A 22,161-nucleotide genomic window follows, 5' to 3' on the forward strand; every position below is an offset into this window, starting at 1 on the left:
CTCATGTGGCAGGATGTGCCCTTTAGGGTAGTCTTGTCGCAAACTGCTTAGGGCTTTAAAGGTTAACACTGGTGCCTTGAACTGCATCTGTAAATGCACCTCAACCCACTGTAGATGTTTTAAAACCAGCAAGGGTTTTTTTTTTAATGCACCTGGTTACAGTAAGTAACCAAGTTGCAGTATTTCGGAATCTGTAGTTTTCAAGCTGTCTCCAAGGGCAGCCCAACATATAACACATTGCAGCAATCTAACTAGGATGTTGCCAGAAGCATAAATGATTGGCCAAACTACTCCTGTTCAGAGGAGGCTGTCTCTGGCCCCCCAAAGATGGGGATGGATTGAACAGCACCCCCAGACTATGAACCTGATCCTTGGCGGGGAGGGGGGGGTGTGCAACCCTGTCCAAAATGGGTCAATCACTGCCTATGTATAACAGTCCACCACCCACCTGGGCATTCTATCTTTGGGGGGGGGTATGCTTCAGTTGGTTAGCCCTCATCCAGGCCATTATTGGCCCCAGACACTGATTTCGCACCCCCACAGCCCCTCCTGAACTGGACAAGGAGACATAGGTGCAGGGCCAAAGTGTGGCAGATGGGGGTCAGAGGAAAGCAGTAGTGGCAGCCCCATTGGCTTGGCTGCTCCCTCCTCTTGGGGGGGGGAGAGAGCTCTGTGTGCCACATGACCAGCCCTGCACCCCCAAATCGGCTTACCCCCCCCCCCTCGGGTGACCTGTCCCTGGTACTGAAGCAAGATCCAGTCAGCTTCTGAACCATGGAATGGGGGGGGGGGCGAGGAAGCGCCATCTTGCTATTTGCCTCAGGCAGCAAACTGCCTTGGTCTGCTCCTGGCTGGGCAGCTTCAGCCTGGGCAGAGCCAGGTTTTCTTAACCTCGGTTGGTTAATTCTTTTTTATTGGTTTACTTGGTTTAGGGAGGGGGCCTTTGGCTACGCCCGTGGCCCTCAGCACACTTGGGGTCACTCTCCCCCTCTGCCCCCCAGCCCCCACCGCCTCCCCAGGCCGTTTCTCCCGGACGGCGAGCTCCGGAGGCCACCCAGAGTGCGGCTGGGCTAGGGCTACTAACCCGTGTCTTTCAGTTGCGTCTGCATTGCCACCTTAGGTTAGGGATGGGCCTTGAGGAATAGGACCAGCCTCTTTGCGCCCTCTCGCGTGCCCCGCCGTGTGCCCAGATGCGCGGGCGGTGTGCGCGCAACCCCCCCCCAATAATAATAATAATAATTAATAATAATAATCTGAAACTCCATGCCGGGTTTTCCACGCCGCTTTGGCCCCGTAGGCAGCATGCTGTGAGAACTGCGCTCGCGAGGGGCTCCATCTGAAACCTCACACAGGGCTCAACTTACCCTCCTCCTGTTGCTAAAGATCCCATTTGGAAAAAAAAGAAGAAGAGGAAAAAAGCCAACAACTCTCAAACTTAAAGAAGGAGGGGCGGGAGGAGGGGGAAACCACCCAAAAGCTTTGCCTTGTAGGAGAGGCGTGGAGTGGAGTGGGAGGCGCGGTGGCGCGCGCGCGGGGGGGGGCTCTTTCTTCTTCCCTCCCCATCCCCTCCTGACAAGTCTGCCTGGTCCCGAGCAAAGCCCTCCTTCCCCGAGACAGCAGCGCCGACGCAGCGGCTGATTGGCTCCATGTGCAAAAGCTCAAGAAAGCATCGGGAAAGTTTGTAAAGAAAATCAAAACTTCCTGCTTCAAGGTGGTCCCGGGCTGCAGTCCGGAGAGGCGAATATTTATAACGCGTGCTGCTGCGTTCTGTGCGCGCGCGCGCAGGGAGAGCAGCTCCCCACGTCGCACTTTGGAGCAGCTTTAAAGCCTGCTCTTGTTATTGGGGGCATATTTTTTTTTTAAAAAAAGAAATTGTAAAACAAACCAAAGAAAGGCGAAAGAAGTGAAATCAAGATGTGGAAAATTTGGGGAATTTGGTGAAAGGCTACAGCGATCTCTACTGCTGGGTTTTTTGTGCTTTTTGAAAGGCGTTCTCCCTCCTCTACCCCGCTGGATGTTGCTCTTTTGGGAAGAAAAGACTACAGGAAAGTTGAGATTTCGGAACCAGGTCCAGATTTTGGAAGTGGAATCCTTCGTAATAAAGAAGACAAGGATCTCCGGATTTCTAATGACTCTCTAACAATACCGCCCCGGTCTTTGAAAGGTATGCTCTTTTTTTCTCTCCCCTGTCTCCAACTTGAAACTGTTTTTTTTTTTTTTTTTTTTTTTTGTAAAGTAAAAAATCCTCATTCCCCCTTACGAAATTTTTGACATTGCGTGCAGACTTTGCCTTCCAAATGGTCGCAGCGTTTGTGACAAAGAAAAAAAGAAATGATGGGGGGTGGGGAAGAGAAGCAGTAGAGATTTTATTTTTTTTGAATCGATAAAGAGTGCACACTGGCAGGAATTGTTAATCACCCTCAAAAGAACTTTAGAAGGGTTATCTGCAGGGAAGGAGCTTGTGTGAAATCTCATCTTCAAAAGTGTTCCCATTTGAGGAGAGCTATGCAGCAACTTCCTAACTTGCAACTTTTGCGCAGTTGGTTAAAGGAATTGTGGATTCTTCTCATTCCTTACCAACCAAATGAAAACAATAATTGTAAGTTGGCTCTCCGTCTCTCCCCCCCCCCCCAATATCTCACCTTTTCTGACATATTTTGGCCCAACAAGCCAACAGCAGTTATCCATTATCTTCATCCAAATTCCTGGAACTGGTTCAGATCCAATTAAAATTTGAGGCAGAATCAACTTTGCAAATATGACAAATTGTTAGGAAGAGATTATGCCCATCGCCCAAATGGAGCCCTTTCTCTGGGTTTCTTCATTGTAATTGTATTTACTTTTCACACCTCAGTGGTTAAGGGGAGGTTGCAGGATCAGGCACTTGGGAGTATCTGGGGGCTCCATGTGTGTATAAGAGGGATGGTGGCACTTCTGTTAAAACTTTTTCTCAAGCAGGCAGGCAAACTTCAAAGGCTTTGAGGGGGCTTGCTGCAGTTGTTTAAATTAAATTATTAACATCAGGGTGGATTTCCCCACCAGCTGGAGTAAATCAAGACAACCCTCTTGTTGTGTGGCATTTGGTATCATTGGCATCCTTTTGTAATGCTTTTAGGCCACAGCTTTGAGAAATGATACAGGAGTACATAACATTTAATAGATTGACAAAAGGTCCCAAATATTAGATCTTTTAGCCATTTCCACAAGTGACACTTAAAATCCGTCAAACATTCTGGATCTGGTAACATAGCATATGGTTTTATGGCAGAGATTTTAAACTTTTTGAGCCCACGACTCCCTCGACCAGCTATATTCTTTCTGTGGCTCCCCTGTGGGGCTCAGGAGCCCAGTTATGTCCCCCCTTGTCTGCAAAGCCGGCAGCCCCTCAGCCCTTTTCGAACACCCTCCCTTGTAGAGTGTTCCCTCAGCCTCCTCCCTCCACCCCTCTCCTTGGGAGTTCTCTGGGCAGCAGCCCAGCCCTTGTCTCTGAGCTGCCCCCCACCTGCCTGGACTCCCACTTCTCTGTCTACTCCCAGCAGGTTGGAGGGGCTCCCTCGCCCACTTGCCAGCTTACTCCAAGGCCACCTCAGCTCCTGGCACCCAGCACCCCCTGGCCCGCCCCAGAGGCACCATCCGCCTGGGGAGCTTGCAGCCAGGGAGGCAGAGGCACAAGAGGGCATCAGATGAGGGAGGGAAGGAATGAGGGACAGAGGCCAGGGTTGCCTGCAGCACCCCTGACTATCATTCAAGACACCCCAAGGGGTCACGGCACACTGGTTGAAAACCACTGCTTTATGGTAACATAAACCCACATTTGCCAGGAATATATCTACATGTTAAAATTTACTTCTTGTACACTTTCTATCCCATGTTAAACTTGTAGCCTATTCTGGACTGAATGGCATTTGTAAGATTTAACCTGGTTTCAACCATGTTTTCCCTTCACACCTCCTGACCGAAGAGAATTGTCTTTTGGTGAAAGGGTTTGGGTTAGTCACCAAACAATCCTCACAACCTCCAGGCCACTCTGAAGGAAGCCATGATGCCTAAACTGGTTTAAATGTGGAGTGCAGATGTGCCCTTAAATGTCACCTTGTGGAAAGGCCCTTAATGAATGGGGAAACCTTGGTTACCCCAGTTTTGTGGAGCCAGTCCATTATTCTCTTCAGAATAGCAGTTTGGAGGAATCCAGATCCTCCCTCTGCCCACCCCCTTCAGCAAAAAAGGAAAAAAGGAACCCCCGAGCGTGACTCATCTCTAACATTCTGTGACACAACAGAGAAAAGAAGAGAAACAAAGCGCTCCGTGACAAGCTTGGAAAAATAATTAAGAATCCATTTCCCTTGTCTGCTGAAATCGGCAGCTGGAATGACCTGTGTGGACTTGTTGAACTGCTGAAGGAGATTCGGTTGCTGGGGATGCCTCTTGACTTTGCAGCTCAGATTAACAACAATCTGCCTTGGGTGATGGATGGAGGGGGGAGTGTGAAAGGGATGGGGCTCTTCTGAGCACTGAAGGGAAAAAGTGGGGGGCAGGAGTGGAGAAGAGGTCTTGTGGAAGTTTCTTGCCTCCTGGAAAAATCCACTCAGGGTTTTGTAACAGAGATGCTGGCTGCAAGGTTTGGACACACAAGGAGAGAAAGCTGAGATCAGAGTGAGTTTGCTGCTTGCAAATTGTTTGGTGAAGGCTGTGGGCGAACATCTGGCCAAGGACTGAGGAGTAGGACGAGTTAGCTGTTGATGCTTCACGCTCCAAATCTGTGCTTCAGACGGCGCAGGCATGGCCAAGCGTCAGCTCACAGCAGCTTTATGTGAACCCTGGTGGCTCTACCAAATTGTAATCAAGGCGTGGTAAAACATTTTGCTCATAGTTCCACTTGTTTGGGAAAGAAGCAACAAGACTTTAGCATATTTCAGATTCTGTTTGTTGTATCACCATCTCAGGCAGGTTCTGGAAAAGCAAAGTTCTGCTGCCAGTGTGCTGCATGATGGGACCTTTCTGGAAGCTCCCCCCTCCCCAATCTTTCACAGTAGGGCAGCGATGGGGAATTGGTGGCCTTCCGGATGTTGTTGGACTACAACTTGCATGATTTATGACCATTGGCCACACTGGTTGGCGGAGTTGAGACCTGGAGTCCAGCAACAGCTTTCCCATCTATGCAGCATGGGAAACTGACATGAAAAGTGTATGGATGAACCCGTGACTTCTCAAAAGTCTGGATTGGAAAGTTGCTCTGTAACACGTAAATAGACGTCTTCTGCCCTTGCAGTTGTTAGTATTGTAAAGGTTGCTAACATTTGTTAGCAGAGGTTACCATAAAGAACTATGGGTTGACCTTTTGAAAACTGGACAACGCTAATCTTTTGTACATTGTAGGCATCTGCATATTCAGCAGCTGTCTCCTGTTTCTTCTGTTAGGCTTGGTTACTGCAGACCATCACAGGATATATCTAACCACTGAGGAGACCACAACTTATTACTGAAATACTGTGCAACAGGAATGTTCCCAATAGGTAGACTATAGGACTTCTCACTGTAAAATTTAACATAAAAGTTGTTGTTCTTGTTATTTTTACTATTATTTTAAATCCATCTATCCAAGCTGGAAAATTTTTTAAACACTGTACTGTACATGGAAGCCTGCATCAGTTTGGAGTCTGTTTAGTCTGTGTAGGAGTTAGCATCAGATTTTTAGATTGATGGTGTGCCAGCCTTTAGTTCCCATCTGACAGGGGTCAGTTTGTCCCTTGTAAATGTTTCCTCTTCCTTCGCTGTCTTCTCCACTGTTGAAATGTAGCGGCTGGTGTTTGTTATAGTTAAACTACATAAAGTGTTGTATGCATTGATGTTGCTACAGACATGAATAATGTTCAGCTATCCAGTGAAGGACTTTAGGTTTTTCCTCTGACAATCCAGCCATATGTTCCTACAGTTTCCCTCTATCTCTGTTCTCCTGCACCACTTAATGGTTCTGTCTTCAAAGTCTTCCTGGCACTATATAGACCTTTTAGCCTCTACGTGTAGCTTCCTACCCTGTTGCCCTTTCATGCGTTCTTCGCTAATGCATTTTAGCCACACTGTCTGTGAAGAGATGCGCTTGCCCACCTCTTCAGCCTGAGACTGAGTGGAAAGTATTTGTTTGTTTGTTTGTTTGTTTGTTTGTTAGGGACGCAGGTGGCGCTGTGGGTTAAAGCCTCAGCGCCTAGGGCCTGCCGATCGAAAGGTCGGCGGTTCGAATCCCTGCGGCGGGGTGCGCTCCCGCTGCTCGGTCCCAGCGCCTGCCAACCTAGCAGTTCGAAAGCACCTCCGGGTGCAAGTAGATAAATAGGGACCGCTTACCAGCGGGAAGGTAAACGGCGTTTCCGTGTGCAGCTCTGGCTCTGGCTCTGGCCAGAGCAGCGATGTCACGCTGGCCACGTGACCCGGAAGTGTCTCCGGACAGCGCTGGCCCCTGGCCTCTTAAGTGAGATGGGCGCACAACCCCAGAGTCTGTCAAGACTGGCCCGTACGGGCAGGGATACCTTTACCTTTACCTTTACCTTGTTTGTTTGTTGCATTCATATTCCCACTTTTTTCTCCAAGAAACTCCTCATTGAATCCCCACAACAACCCTGTGAGGTAGGTTAGGCTGAGAGCCGATGCCTGGCCTGAAGTCAGTCAGCGAGCTTCATGGTCAAGTGGGGATTTGAACCCTGGTCTCCCAGGTCGTAGTCCAGCACTCTAATCCAGGGGTCAGCAAACTTTTTCAGCAGGGGGCCGGTCCACTGTCCCTAAGACCTTGTGGGGGGGTGGACTATATTTTGAAAAAAAATAATGAATGAATTCCTAAGCCCCACAAATAACCCAGAGATGCATTTTAAATAAAAGGACACATTCTACTCATGTAAAAACTCGCTGATTCCTGGACCATCCGTGGGCCGGATTGAGAAGGCGATTGGGCCGCGTCCGGCCTTAGTGTGCCTACCCATGCTCTAATCACTACACCACACTGGCTCTTGGGTCACGAACCCACATTCTGAGCTCCCATCTTGGGGGGTTGGCACACCCAGCCAGCATTCCCAGGGCTGAGGGCTGGGGAAGCAAGTGGGAGGGTGACAGGCAACTTTGGGTGTTATCTGGGAACCATCGCTCTCGGCCGGCTGCTACACCAGGCAGGCAGCGTCCTTTGGGGTGAGGCTGAAAAATTCACAGGCCCCGGGCAGCTTCCCAGATTCAGGGCCTAAACTGATTATTCCATGGGACAGAAACGCTGCAGGATCACTCCACCTAGGGAGCTCTGCTACCCAGCCTCTGAGTTGACTTCCAGGTGCCCTCTCTCCTTGAAGCCAGTTTCCCAAGTGAGTTGTCAGAAAGGAAAGAATTCAGCCCCAAAGGCTTAGCTTGCTGAATAAGTGATTCAGGGACTTTTATGAAAAGTGCAGGCTTCTTCCATCTTTGCTGGAGGGGTGTGCCGCCTGCGGAAGATGGATTAAAAGCACACATGCACACCCATCTCTGAATTTTAATTTTCTAGGCCGGGGATTAGGAACCTGTGCCCTTCCAGAGGTTGTTGGACTTCAGCTCCCCTGACCCTTAGCTATACTGGCTAGGGCTGGTGCAGGACGGCCCTTGGCTATGCCTATATCTTTATGCCTCCCTAAATCCATCAAAATCATTACAAATCAATACAAATATGAGGTTCTGCCCCTCCCCCCCAAAAAAAAATCCTGGCTACACCCATGCATTAGGATCACAGGTTTTGCCACTCCTGTTATCATCCCTTGGCTTTTCACATACCACCCAATGTTTTCCAGATGAAAACAGGGATAATTGGGAGCACTTAAAGTACAGTGGTACCTCAGGTTAAGTACTTAATTCGTTCCGGAGGTTCGTACTTAACCTGAAACTGTTCTTAACCTGAAGCACCACTGTAGCTAATGGGGCCTCCTGCTGCCACCGCGCCACCGGAGCACGATTTCTGTTCTCATCCTGAAGCAAAGTTCTTAACCTGAAGCACTATTTCTGGGTTAGCGGTGTCTGTAACCTGAAGCGTATGTAACCTGAAGCGTATGTAACCTGAGGTACCACTGTACCACTGTTCTTGCACCAAGGATTGCCGTCTTGTCACCCACCAACTATTTTTTTTCAACTAAACAATCCCCCCCATCCGATTAAACATTGCAGAATGTCTGCCATATACTCTAGTTGTTGATTATACAATGGCCTGACTTGCACTGGCTTTTGATGCAAGTGTATGTGTGTGAATAAATTGACCATAACTGCTACCTTTAAAAATAACCCCCCCACCCCCCAAATATCTATTAAACATTCTTACATCTCATTTAAATGGACCTTTGTTCAATTTGAAGGGCTGCAACTCAAAAATATTTAGCACTATTTACTATTTGGGTAGGAAGTTACTGAGAGATGATGGTTGGAAGTGTGTGTGTGTGTACAAAAAAATTATGCATTTCCCACAAATTTCTTATATACATCATACATTGCCCATCACATATCACTTCCCAGTCCATCTCTCCATGGCATTCTATGCAACCCTTATTCTGCTGCATATCCTGTTGTACCACCCTATTTTATCTCATGTGTTTCCTTTATTTAATACTAACTGCAGCTCATACGGCTACTCCTACTTGCAGGTTAAATTGAGTATTATATCTCTCGAGCTATACTCCAAAAGACTTTCACTCCTTTCTTATCCGTGTTTCGCCTTTGTTTCTTATAATTCTATATATCTATCAATTTATTTTGCCATATTTCTTTTGTTGGTATTTCTTTTTTTTTCTTTTTTTGACATTTTTTCACCTATAGTAGCCGCAGCTGTTGCATATAAGAGGTTGAGTGCCTTCTTTGGAATATCATCACTTATTATCCCTAGTAGGAAGGCCTCAGGTCTTTTGGAAAATGATCTTTTAAAATTCTATATGAATCATTTCCCAGGACTCCCTAGCATATTTGCATGACCACCACATATGCATCAGAGTGCCTTCTACCTTTTGACACTTCCAGCATAATGTGGACCCTTTTTAATAATTTTTTACCAGTTTGTTGGGTGTCAAGTACCACCTGTACACCATATTTTGTAAATTTTTCTTGATAACAGGCTGAGAAATTCATGGTTACAGGTAGATAGCTGTGTTTGTCTGCCGTAGTCGAAAGAAAATAAAAAAATTCCTTCCAGTAGCACCTTAGAGACCAAGTAAGTTTGTTATTGTTATGAGCTTTCATGTGCTACTGGATGGAATTTTTTTATTTTGTTTGAGAAATTCATAGTTTCCCCACATAATTTCTCCCAGGCAGACATTTATATATTATAACCAGTATCTATTGCTCATCTAGTCATTGTCACCTTTGCTATCTCATCTTTGGTCCCCCACTCCAATAACAGTTTGTATATTTTAGAGATGAGTTTATCATCAATTCCTATTACACGTTTTTCAGATTCTGAACTAGTATAGTGGTACCTTGGTTCCCGAATGGCTTAGTTGTCGAACAAATAGGCTCCTGAACACCGCAAACCCAGAAGTGAGTGTTCCAGTTTGCAAATGTTTTTCAGAAGCCGAACGTCTGACGTGGCTTCCGCTTGAGTGCAGGTAGCTCCTGCAGCCAATCAGAAGCCACAGTCAAACGGACTCCCAGAACGGATTAAGTTTGAGAACCAAGGTAACACTGTATATTACTCTATATGAAGATGCATGTTAACAAATTTCTCTTAAAATCAGCCCCCCAAAGGCAAAATAGGTACAGGTACAGGGGTTCTTTCTGGTAAATTATCTAATCTCAGATTAGTAGACAAATTGGAATTTAGCTACCTACCAGATCTCACACTTCTCTGAATGTACTTGGTAGTGGTAAACCAAGAACAAACCTCCTCGTTTGCCTGTAGTGAAACAAACTGCAAGTCTGGGTTCAGACATAACTAAACCATGCCTTAGGCATGGACAGTGCAGCAGTGGCAGTGGCAGCAGGAGAAGGACCTGGGGAGGAAAGCAGCAGCGTTGATCTTTGCTCTGGGAACCACACTTTGGCTCATTCATGCCAAGCCATGTTTTAATTTAGTGTTACATCCAAGCTGGATCTTTGTATGCTCAAGGACTAGAAAGCGACTTTGAGGCGTATTGCTCAGAGATGTCAATGCAGGTGAGGGTGCCTTTCTTTTCCTGACTATTCAGAAAGGGTCTTAATTGAAAAATTGTCCACTTTTCCACATTTTCCCTAGAGCACACAGTATATGCTAGAAAGGTTGTTGTTGTTGTTGTTTAGTCGTTTAGTCGTGTCCGACTCTTCATGACCCCCTGGACCAGAGCACGCCAGGCACTTCTGCTAGAAAGGTAACTTTCTGCAAAATTGTAGACTTGGAGTAGCCCAGCTTTCTCTCGGTTTTCAGATGGATTTTTCAGAGCAGTATGCAACTTGAAGTTTTCATTGCAGGCATTAAGCTGAATGAGCAATATCATTAAAGGGCAGAAGAGGGCCAGTTTTATATTTTTATATATATTTCCCACCATGAAAGTAGGGAATGGGTTTTCTGCCTCAGAGTGCCGTTGGCCATCTCTGTTGGGTTGTGATCCCTTATTTGCTAGCTTTTACAATATGTGTAACTTCCACTTACAGTGACGTGTTTTGTGGCTTTTTAGCTTTCATTTGTTTTCGTTTTCAATGTTAGATTGCTACCTATACTTTACTATGGACCACCTTAAGAGAGGAGTTCCTTTTGGGTGACTAACTGGTATGTAAATATTATAGTGTGACCTGAGAATCAAACTGTGTTTATGACTGAAAAAAGGGAGATATTGTAGATACGTCCTGAGAGTAAACATGTAACCTCATGGGCAGCTCTGTGAAGGCAAAGTCAGAATAGTTTGGCTTGGCTGGGAAAGTTCGCCTGCATTCCAGGTCCAGAATAACATGGCTGCCAGACCTCACATCAAGCCAGCATTGATCACATCAATGCAGATGATCACATCACATCAAACCAGCACTGGTACAATGGTCTAATTTTCTAAGTTAGATGGGTTCTAAGCTAAGTTCCTTCGGTCCCTACTTCAGGTCCCAGATTGTGTCTCTAACTCAATTCTATTGTTGGAAACAGGTGAATGCCCACTCTCCACCAAAGTGCGGTGGGCTGCCTTGAAATACTGGCTAATGATCTCGGTATTTGGCCTGGAGAAGGAGTTACTTTTACATTTAACCTATGAAGAGTCTATCAGCTCATGGTTGAAAACTATGGCCCGAAAAGTATCCTCAGTTGGTCTTTCACCATCCTTTTTACATCATCTGGGCTATGATATTGCCCTTAAATCCCTGAGGCAGAGGTTATGATATTCCACACAGTGGTCTTCGCTCTAGATCCTATGTAACCTGTGGACCGTTTGCATTTGGAATCCACTATGACCATTTTATTTCATGAATCTGTCTGTACCTAACTATCGCCAATTATTCACCAAAGCTAGACCAAATGTATTTCCATCAGAAGTACTAAATGGCAGACTATCAGAATAGGCTCTGCTTATGCTCTCAGGGTGTCGACTTTATGAAGCAGATCCTACTGCACTGTGAGTAGTTCAAACAAGCAAGGGATCAATTAATTACAGTAAACCCCTATTGTTAAACTTAACTGAAAAATCCGAAACCTTCCACCTTAAGTACCTCATTAGAGATATGTCAAATGATACTACCCTGGCCATAGGTAAGTTCCTCTTGGAAGTATTAAGAAACAGAAACCTACATGCTCTGGATGAAACATAGCGACCGCCTTGGAACCCTTTCCCTGCATTTCTGTTTTATTTTGCTTTAGAAAATGCTTTTGTGGGTCTTTGGACAGAAATAAAGAATGTGTAAGTAGGGAGGGAGCAGGTCCACACAAGTCTACAGTGTGCTTTTACGATCCACAAGGTGAGGAAGCCCATTAGGTTACCTTATTTACTCAAATGTAATGCACAACTTTTTTGGCCAAATTATGTCGTGAAAATTAGGGGGCGCATTACATTGGATAGCACATTACATTTGAATAAACACTTGAATTCACTGAGGTGATGAGAGGAAAGTCTGCCATCTGGCGAGTTAAAAAGGCTCTTAAGAAGTGGCCGGTGTGTCAGTGGCGGACTGAGTGTGCCATCCTCCTCTAGCCCCCTCTGGCTCTCTTTGCTCTGAACGCCCGGCCACACGGTTCAAGCGGCTCTTGCAGGGCTGATCTCCCTGAAAGCAGGTGAGGGAGGCTGGCTGGCTGGCCAGCAAATGGTCACAGGCAGAGTCGCCCTCCCTGCGCGCATGGCAGCCATGGAGAAGCTGATGAAGGCCTTAGAGTCCCTCCACTCCTTCCAGCAGCAACAGGGGCCTGTTGAGTAGGGTTAGCCAATGTGGCGGTTTCCAGATATTGTTGGACTTGCCAGTCCCAGCCACCAAGGCCAGTGGTAAAGGATGCTGGGAATGGTACTCCTAACAATACCTGGAAGCCACCACATTGACTGCCCATGGACTAGAGTACGAAGTGAGTGTTTGGTCTTATTTCAACCTCAAAAAGACATTTTTAAACATTCATACTTGTAAGCAAACATACACAAATGAAAAAGGATTAGGGCAGGATTCTCATCTTACTGGGGGAGAATCTGCAATCTTGGAAAAGGCAAGGAAGGAAGAGTTACAAAACAAGAAAAGGAATTGGGAAGAGCTGGCTAGTCTGCATTTGATCTTTGCATTAGGGAATGGGTTATCATTTGAGGCCTGAGGACACAGGTGGTGAACCATCACCTTCCAGATGTTGCTAGACTACAACTTCCATCATCTCTGACCATGTGCCATTGCTGGCTGGGGTTGATAGGAACTAGAGTGCAGAACATCTTGGTGGTGGGGCACCAGGATAGCCACCCTCTGCATTAGGATATTGGACACTTTTAATTTATGGGGCTTGACCAGGATTGCTGCAAGTTTTTTGTTCTGCATCTAGTTGTAGAAAGGAAATATATTTTAATAAGGACAGGAAAGCTGTGATTTTACCACAGTATAGGCTGCTTGTCCATTAACTGCTCCTGTATTTCTTAAGGTGGAGGGAAGTAACCTTTGCTGCTTCCAATGTTGGACTACAACTCCCACCCACCCCAGCCAGCATGGCCAGTGGTTGGGGGCGGGATAGGAGCTGCTGTTCAACAACATCTGGAAGGCCAGAGATTAACTACCCTTGCTTTAACGTATTGACATCTGAGGCCCCGGCGCAAGGAGAAGGGTGGAAGTAGTAGAAAGGACTTCGTAATAAGAAAAATGCTGCCTCAGCCAGTTGTTTCAAAACAGCCCAGCCACCCTCACTCTTCCCTGTATGGGAAGCTCCTCTGCTTTGATCTCTGTAGAGGAGAGAGCACCGTTGTCTGTCTGATTTCCAAGCCAAGGCTTGGCAGCCATAGCAATGGATGCCAAGCTCATGTGTTTTCTGGGCTAATGTGGGCCCTGATATTTCCATTCAGGGCCTCTCCTCTTCTTCTTCCCCTGGCCTTTGCATGGGGCAGCTTACAGAGCCCACTCTATGCCCAGGGCATGTTTGTTTATTTGTGTGCTTGGGTCTGTTGGTGTTTGCCAGTTGGCTTGGGGAAGGCCTTGGAGAAGGTGGGCGGAGATGTGTGCGTGTTTGTGTGTTATGAGCGCAGCTGGAAAGTAGAGATGAAGCCAGGGCAGGTCAGCTGGCTATCTTACACTATTTGTGTGCAATGGAAGCCTGAAACATACACACACTGCTCTTTTTTGCTTTTCCACCCCACTCTTTTATATATGCATGAAGCTGCATGTTCTCCAATAGGGATGGATGGTTCTGTCAGTTTTGGTTTTCTCAGTTTTTCATTTTTCCAGGAATTCTGTTCTCCACCTTTCTGCAGCAATCTGGAGGGGAAAAGAGGTTGTTGTTGTTGTTGTTGTTGTTTTAAGATCCTCATGAAAGTTCAACTTTTTAGTGCTAATTACTTCTATTTTATTTTATTTTTTTTGCAATTTTGCTGATAATTTATTTCCGCCTCTATGAGCCCAAGGCAAGTAAAAATGCAAGTTAAACTTGCATAACAACATATAAGCTGCTGTGTTCTGGCAACACGTAACTGAGCTTGAATTACCACTCCATCTTTTTGAAACTTTATTCAGGAGAGGAGGGAAAATGTCTACTCTTCTGCCAGTCATTAATCACCCTGAATGTTCGAAACGGTGATTGAAACATTGAGGAGGATAGCCACTCATCATCAGAATGCTCTGTGATAATACAAACTTTAAGTAACAAACATTTTTTTCCCCTTTATTAGGAGTTAAGAGAATGGCTTTCTTTTAGTCTTCCCAATAACACTTAAAGAGTGGAATGGTTATTCTTGTCTGTGGTGTTAAGAAAACACAATGGATTAATTAATCCCGAATAAAAGGCATGGATTAGTGTGATGGCTCTTGTAAGCCTAAAAATTGAGAGAAATCTTCTGGTACCCATTATGAGCATTTTCACAGAGGAGACTTAAAGTTGCTCTTGATTTAATTGTGTTTATAACCTGAGTGTGAAACCCATACTGGCCAGAATGCATATATGTATTACAAATGCCTTTCCTGGGGTTTATCTCCCACATTTTAAACACCCAGCTGTTGATATAAAAACAGTGTGAGAGGCTCAAAGATAATTTAAAATTTAGAGTTGTGTCTGAGGGCATGCAGTAAACCAGGGGTGGCCAACTCCCAAGGGACTGCGATCTACTCACAGAGTTAAAAACTAAAAACTGGCAGTGATCTACCCCCTTTTTGGGGGTTCAGGTTTTTTTAAGGTTTTTTTTTTTTTAGGGGAGCCAGTGATCTACTGCAGGTGTCCAGTGATCTACCAGTAGATCACGATCTACCTGTTGGACGTGCCTGCAGTAAACTAGTGCTTTTCAAACCGCACTTTGACAAAACTTTGGGTTCCCTTTGAAACTCACAATCAAGTTCACAATCAAATAATGCTGTGGTTTTCAAACTTTCCTCCAGGGAACCTTTTCCAGATTAAACTATCCACAGAGCACAGAGCAAAGGAGTACCAGCAGAGACAGACAAGCTGCTGTTAGGAAGTTTCCCTTCCTTTATTGATCTTTTCACTAGAGCAGGGATGAGGAATTCAGGAGCCTTCAAATGTTGTCAGGGCTCACCCAGACTTGCTTTTTTGCCACATTTCTAGGCACAGGTCTAGGCACAGGTCTGAGCACTTTTTTTTTTCTTTTGGCCTCACTGCTTTTCATGTGAAAACCACTGAATTGGAGCAAATGGCAACCTGCAGAAAACCCTAATTGCCAAACAGAATTTAGTGCCAAAGAATGGGTTTTCCTGGGGGAAACTGTGGCCTCCCCTCCAAAAAAAGTGCTCGGATCCTGACCAGCAAAGCACAGACCTGTGCCTAGAAAGCGTGGGGCAAAAGGTAAGTGTGGATGAGGCCTCAGACTCTGCCTCCCATCAACTGCCCTCAGCTCCCACGGCCAGTAGTCAGGATTGATGAGGGTTCTGGGCCACAATTTCTGGAGGACCACAATTTCCCCACCCCTCATCGAAAGCATTCGGTGCCAGATCTAAATCTGCAAGTGACTGTGAATTATTATTTATTCCTTATTCATCATCCATAATATAAATGTGCTGTTGTGAAAGACCCTTCATCTTGGGTACACAAAGGCATTTTGTACATCAGAAGCATACTTTGTGGCTGGCATATGTGACCATTTCCACATGATGTTACGAGGCAAAGGGCTTAGTGTTGAATCTCTAGTGAAGCTGTACCTTGCTCAGCAATGCACCTAGCAGACCATGCCATCACTGATCTCTGGAAATGGGTTTGTTACCTGTGATATCAGTAAACAAGGCTTGTTGCTGCTTTACTGAAGATGCAGTACTTGCTGTTATCCAGTAACCCACATATTGCCTTGCTATGGGGATCTTTTATCTCACTGTTCCTCCAAGGCAGTGGTTCTCAAAGGGTGTGACACATCACACTCGTGTGGCAGGAGAGGATGGCAAGTGGGGAGGGAATATTTGTAATTTCAGAGCCTTTGTCTATGACCTTTGAGAATTCTTGGAGAACAGGTGAGGTCCCTGCAGACTGGAGGTGGGCAAATGTTGTCTCCATCTTCAAAGGGGGGGGGAGAAGACCCAGGTAACTACCGATTGGTGTGTTTGACATTGATACCAGGGAAGGTCCTAGAGCAGATAATTCAGCAGTTGGTCTGGCTTTAGCTGAGATTCTGGCACTGAAGGGAGTTGGACTAGATGACCCCTGGGTCCCTTCCAGCTCTAAGATTCTATGATTCTATGAAATCAAGTGCTGCTAATAGTTGTTTCTGTTTTCCAATGCATTTCTTATCACCTAAAAATTTGGTGTGGTGCAAGCAAATCTTTATTCTCAAAGTGTGGCCCAGAGAAAAAAGTTTGAAAACCAGTGCTCCGGGGAGCTTCACATGGAATAGCTTGTTCTTTCCCCTACCTCATTTCATTTCCACAACAACCCTATAAGGTAGGCTAGACTGTGACAGAAGGACTACTCAAGGTCATCCAGTGAACTTTATTGCTGTGTGTGGATGTGAAACTTTAAAAATTTAACAGCAATTCCCACAACAGCATACCTCTCAAAGTATGTTATATTAACATGTTGGACCCAAAAAATCTGCTTTCCTGATTTGTAGCCCGACTACATACCTGTAATGCATTTATTTTAGGTAACTTTTAGCCACATTTTTCTGAGTACAGTAAAAGATTAGTGACAGCCAGCAGACTGCTATTTTTTCCAGAAAGCATAATAGATAAAGCAATTTAGAGTCATTGTTAGATTTAATAAAAAAATATTTTTGTCATGTTTAACCAATGAGGTATTAGTGTCTGCCTGATTTCATGGTTTCTCCCTGTCTGCTTTCCCAATTTCTGTAGTAAGTGTAAGCTTGCAAGTGAGGACTGTGCCATTACATGTATATATTTTTACAGTGGCTAGAAAAGTTTCAGTATTGTAGACAGATAGATGATAGATAGATAGATAGATAGATAGATAGATAGATAGATAGATATACAGTATGGCAGCCCCAAGAAAATGCCTTCTTAAGAAGCCCAAAGGCCAGCAGCAATGGAGCGAGGCAAGCCCTCAGTTAGTAAGAAAGCCACAACGTTCCATAATGCGTATCCACTGCAGAGAAGGCCTGTCCTGTAAAGGTTAGACTGTGGATCAGTGCTTCCCTCCTAGATCTGACAGGATGGGGAGGTAGAGGGTGCTGCAGTCAAGACAAGTGAGCAGTATGCAGCTGTGCCCAGTGGCCCTGGAACTCTCCCTTTCAATTGGTTCACACCCCTCATTTATACACACATGCAAAATTTCACAAAATCAAATGCTCACATGTCCAGGCAAGATTGGAAGAATCCCAAGTGCTTAATTTTCTCAAGGGAAAGGCACCAGTGCTAAAGCATGTCTGGAAGTTGCGCCTTTTGATCCGAAAGGACACCAATGCCACTGGTGTGTGATTCACTCAAGGTTGGAATACAAACTGCATGTATAATGCCCTGACCCCACCACTTGAAGGCTAATACCTTAAACAACCTTTTTATTCTTCATTTCCCTTCAAGGGCTCATCCACACCTGCTTGTCCCATGCCTAGAAACACAGGTCCAAGCGGTATTTCCCTTGATCCGCTCCTTTCCCAGGGAAAATCTGCTCTTTGGCTCCAAGCGCTTATCTACACTTACCTTTCCTTCCCTTTTCCCAGGCAAGTTCCATGCTTTAAAGCTCTGTGTTTGAGAGCTGGGTTTTTTTGTCTTTTGCCCTGGAGCTTTCCCCACAAAACTCTGCTCTTTAAAGCTCAATTGGAGCAAATGGCAACCTGTGGGCAACCTGAACTGCCATTTGCTCCTATTGTGCGCTAAGGAGTGGGTTTCTGTGGGCAAAGCTCCAGGGCAAAAACCCAAAGCAAGCAGATGCTCAGACACAGAGCAAAGTGCGGAGCTGTGCCTGCAAATAGCAGGGCAAAAGGTAAGCGTAGATAAGCCCTCAAACAGAACAAACATCAATCCGGAGGAAACCCAAATTGCCATTTGCTCTGACTGAGCACTAAAGAGCAGTTTTCCCCAGGGAAAAACAGTGGGACCAGAGGAAGTGTAGATAAGCCCCAAGTCACTTCTCTTTCTGTCTCATGTCCTTTAGCGCTGTAGTGAGCAGACAATAGGCTTGCAGGGTCTACTTTGTTTTTTTACTAGGACTCCTAGATCCACCAACTGGAGCCAGGTACAAAAGACATGCACTTAAAAGTAAAGGATTCTGAGCCCATGTATTTGTTCTGAGTGCCAAAACTAAACTGAGTTTACAAACTGAGTCCACACAAAAATAAGCTCCTGTGATTTTTACCATATGCCAGCTTTCGTTATTCATCAGTGTTTTGTGTGTGTGTGTGTGTGTGTGTGTGTGTGTGGAGGCTGTGCGTGATTTATTTTGTTGTTGGCTAATCAATTGGGAGCCAGAAATCCTTGCCAAATCACCTGGTGATCTACCACCCCAGCTTTAGATTATGAGTCTGTAGGTAAGGCTCTGTTCATCTTATTCCTGTGTGACGCCTGGGATATATTAAGTGCTTTTATGAATAATAAATGGTGATGATAGGACAACAAAGAAACATAACAATAGAGCCCTGAGTAAAGCACGCCGTCTCCCTCATTCTCTGGTTCCTCATCCTTAGATGAACTTCTACATCTGGAGACCATGAAGCCTTGTTCTCACAAACAGCCGATGAAGTAGCAACCTGTGTCAGGACTGTGCCCTGCAGGCTGAAGTTGACTGCGTTTACTTTGTCGCAGAATAATGATTTTTAAAAACCCAAACACAGATAAAACTGATAGAACCCTTCTCCCTAACACATAGTTTCTATACTTGGGGCGGGGCAGGGAGAATCGGAATTGCATATGAACCCCATCCTGTAGCCTAGAATGGTTCAAGCTGAATACAAGAAATTTACTGCTTCATCTGCTGTTTGTGAAAACTAGACCTAACAGTCTACGACCCTGAAACAGGTTTGGACCCAGAGAGTTGGCAACTGCAGCTCTGAGTCTTCTCTGAGAGGGGGTAATTTGCAGGGGATAAGCAGAGGGCGCAAGAGGGATGTCTAATCATTCTTCTGAGCACTGCTTTCCCTCTGATATGCATACCCTCCAACATTTCTCCAATGAAAACAGGAAAGCCCTACACCTGCCACATGTTCAACTATTTCCACTTCTGCCAGGATTCCAGGCCTCTCTTTGCCTCACAAATGTGGAACCCAAGGTTTTGAGTTCAAGGAAAAACAACACTGAGGGTCTTCCACTCCTTCACTGCATATTGCCGCTGCTGGGAGCATACAAAGCACCCTCCTGGATTGGACCAGAGGTCCAGCATCCTCTTCCCACAGTGGCCAACCAAATGCCTCTGGGAATCCCACAGACAAGACACTCTCCTGCTCATGCTCCACAGCAGCTAGAATTCAGAGGCTTACTGTACTGCGGATGCTGTGGAATGCAGGAGCAGCAAGTGCACTAATGTTACCTGTAGCCAGAGTGTATAATGTTCACTTATGGTCTAGTGCCATAGCTTTTAAAGTATGTGGCAGGCAGTACCTACCTAAGGGGGTTAGGTGGGAAAGATTCTGCTTTATCGTGTCTCCTAGTCCAGTTTTCCTGTATGCGTTGAGCCAAGATTCACCTGACCTCTCACGATTGATGCAGCCCAGGTGCCTGTTTGGGAAGCCAAGGGTTCCTTCTCATAGGGGATCCAGTTGTAATATCCACCAGCTCCAAAAGTCGGGCAGAAGGGATGTGTTATGAAGATTTGCTATCTACAAGGTTTGAGAAACTCTGGATATGCTACTAGTATGTCCCAGCTCTTGCACCTGCAACTTGAGTAACTAGGAAATGGCACTGCTTAGTGGTGAAGATCACAATTCTTTCGCTCAGAAGCCTCCTGATCACATCACAACTCAGTTCTGAACTCACTGGGTGGCCTTAGGCAAGGCACAGCGGCCTCACCCTGCTCCCTCAATTAAGATTGAAAGATCTCTCGGACTGACCTGAAGTTTTGGAGTTGTAGCCTCCTCCTCCTCCGAGACTGTGAGTCCTCCGGAAAAGGGCGAAACCTCAGAAGGCAGGCCAGGCAGGCTGTCCTATGCAGGGCTTACCTTCAGCTCTCTTACAATCATAGAATCGTAGAGTTAGGAGGGACTTCGAGGGTCATTTAATCCAATCTCCTTCAAGATATGAAACTTTTGCCCAACGTGGGGCTCTAACCCACAACCCTGAGATTAAGAGTCTTGTGCTCGGCTGACTGAGCTTGCCCATTCTAATGTTTAAAACTCCCTTTTGCCCCTTGTTCCCTTTCAATGGACTTCTTTGCAGTGCACCAACTTGGGAGGGAGACAGGAAGGTTGACATCATGGTGGTGCGTGATGTTACAATGTCATGCATGACGCCCATATCTAAGCAGTCTGGAACTGGCTGAACATTGTAGGGCCTTCATCCTGGCTCAATGCTGTGCTCTCCCCTCTGCTGTTCTCTCATATTTGGAGAGATGCTGTCCCTGTGACTCTGGCCAAACCCATGCTTCTTTTATAGAGATTTACGCTTTGACCTTCTTCTGCCAATGATCCAGAAATATACTGGATGCTGTGATCAGTTTCTTGCCACTCAGTTGCTCCTTGATAAAAATCCTGGTATAACATACAAGGTGGCCAAATTTTGTGCAGCAGCAATCAAAATATGACATATAACAATTAGCACCCAGAAATAGTATAATACATAATGTATCAACCAATGGACACTTTTAGATCAGAAGGACACAAATACTAGAAGGGTTTCCTTTCTGACAGATAAATGACCACCCAGAACTGCTTTTTTATGTATATGCAATTTTATAACATTTTATCCTGTTTTGAGCTTTTAGAGTTTGTACGTGGTGTTTTTGTCTTGATACTGATAATTGACTGTAATAAAATGACTTGAACTTGGAGTTGGCTCCCCTGCTTCTTTGCAACATCCCAAATATGTATTTTCTATAGATGCTATAACTGTGAATGAGATTGGTTGCCTTGAAATCTTTGCTACTAGCTCTTGCTAGTAGCAAGCCCATGTTTGCTTGTTTAAATAATTTTACCCCCACCTTTCTGAAAAAATGCCAGAAACATTTAGCAATATTTAAAAAAACTAATAAAACAGTAATAGTAGCAGCAGCAGCAGTAATAATAATAATAATAATAATAATAATAATAATAATAATAATAATACTATAGTTATGAAAAATTCACACAGTCTAAAAGCTAAAAATTGTATCATGAGGGATCCACCCCTTGCTTGCTAGATGGCACGGACTCTGCCTCCTGCCCCTCAGAGCCCACCAGTTTCCTCCCTTCTGGGCCTCATCCCTAACTAGGCGGCATGAGCCTCCTCTGGAGCAGCTGGGCTCCGTCTCCTCCTGGCAAGCCCATCTGCAGGTGAGGACCTGCTTGAACTGCGTGAAGAATTGCTGAGCTATGATGATCAGCATTCTGAACGATTAATAAGACTTGTTAATAATAACAGTAACAATAATAATAGACTTTTCAGTGGCTTATTATCTGAGTGACTGACAACATGTTTAAAAACATTGATATAAAAACATCGTACAGTACCGTAAGAACAAAACCAATAACCAATAACTAAAGCCACAGTAAGCTTTGACAACACACTAGTAATGAATATTCAATAACTTTAAATACTTAGCATTGTTAATTTCTCATTTGAAAAGAGCCTTTAACAGCATCTCTTTGTTTTCCCTGAGTGCCACCTTTTCCACTCTTCCACATAGAAGAGGCAGGTCTTTGCAGCAGACTAGCCAAGATGGGCATTGAGGAGGATGGAGACTGGCTGAATTATCTCAGTTCTTTTCAGTGTGATTTACAATAGCCAGGGATACTGGTTTTTCTTCTCCACTGTACACACCAGGCTTGTAAACTGCTATTGGCCTGGTCACCTGTAGCAAACTGTTTCCTGCTTGGCAGGGGGTTGGACTCGATGGCCCTTATGGTCTCTTCCAACTCTAGGATTCTATGAAACACTGCCTTCAAAACACTAGGCCAGAATATTTCTATGAACTAGAAAACAGTCCACTCTTTTTGTCTTCTGTGGTGTCAACATGCCACAAATGACTAATGAAGGTTGCCAAAT

General features: G+C 45.2%; 1 protein-coding gene across 3 annotated transcripts in view; it reads left to right on the plus strand.

The window, feature by feature from the left end:
• The first annotated feature begins 1,538 nt into the window (after positions 1-1,538).
• The window catches only part of GLI1 (GLI family zinc finger 1), a 110,306-nt gene continuing 89,683 nt past the window's right edge, over positions 1,539-22,161 (plus strand). For all 3 annotated transcript variants that reach the window (XM_079967072.1, XM_079967074.1, XM_079967073.1), the window contains exon 1: positions 1,539-2,164. The gene's annotated coding sequence lies outside the window, so the exon portion shown is untranslated. The remainder of the gene's footprint in view (positions 2,165-22,161) is intronic.

Source organism: Podarcis cretensis (assembly GCF_951804945.1).
Source record: "Podarcis cretensis genome assembly, chromosome: 2".
Lineage (NCBI taxonomy): Eukaryota > Metazoa > Chordata > Lepidosauria > Squamata > Lacertidae > Podarcis > Podarcis cretensis.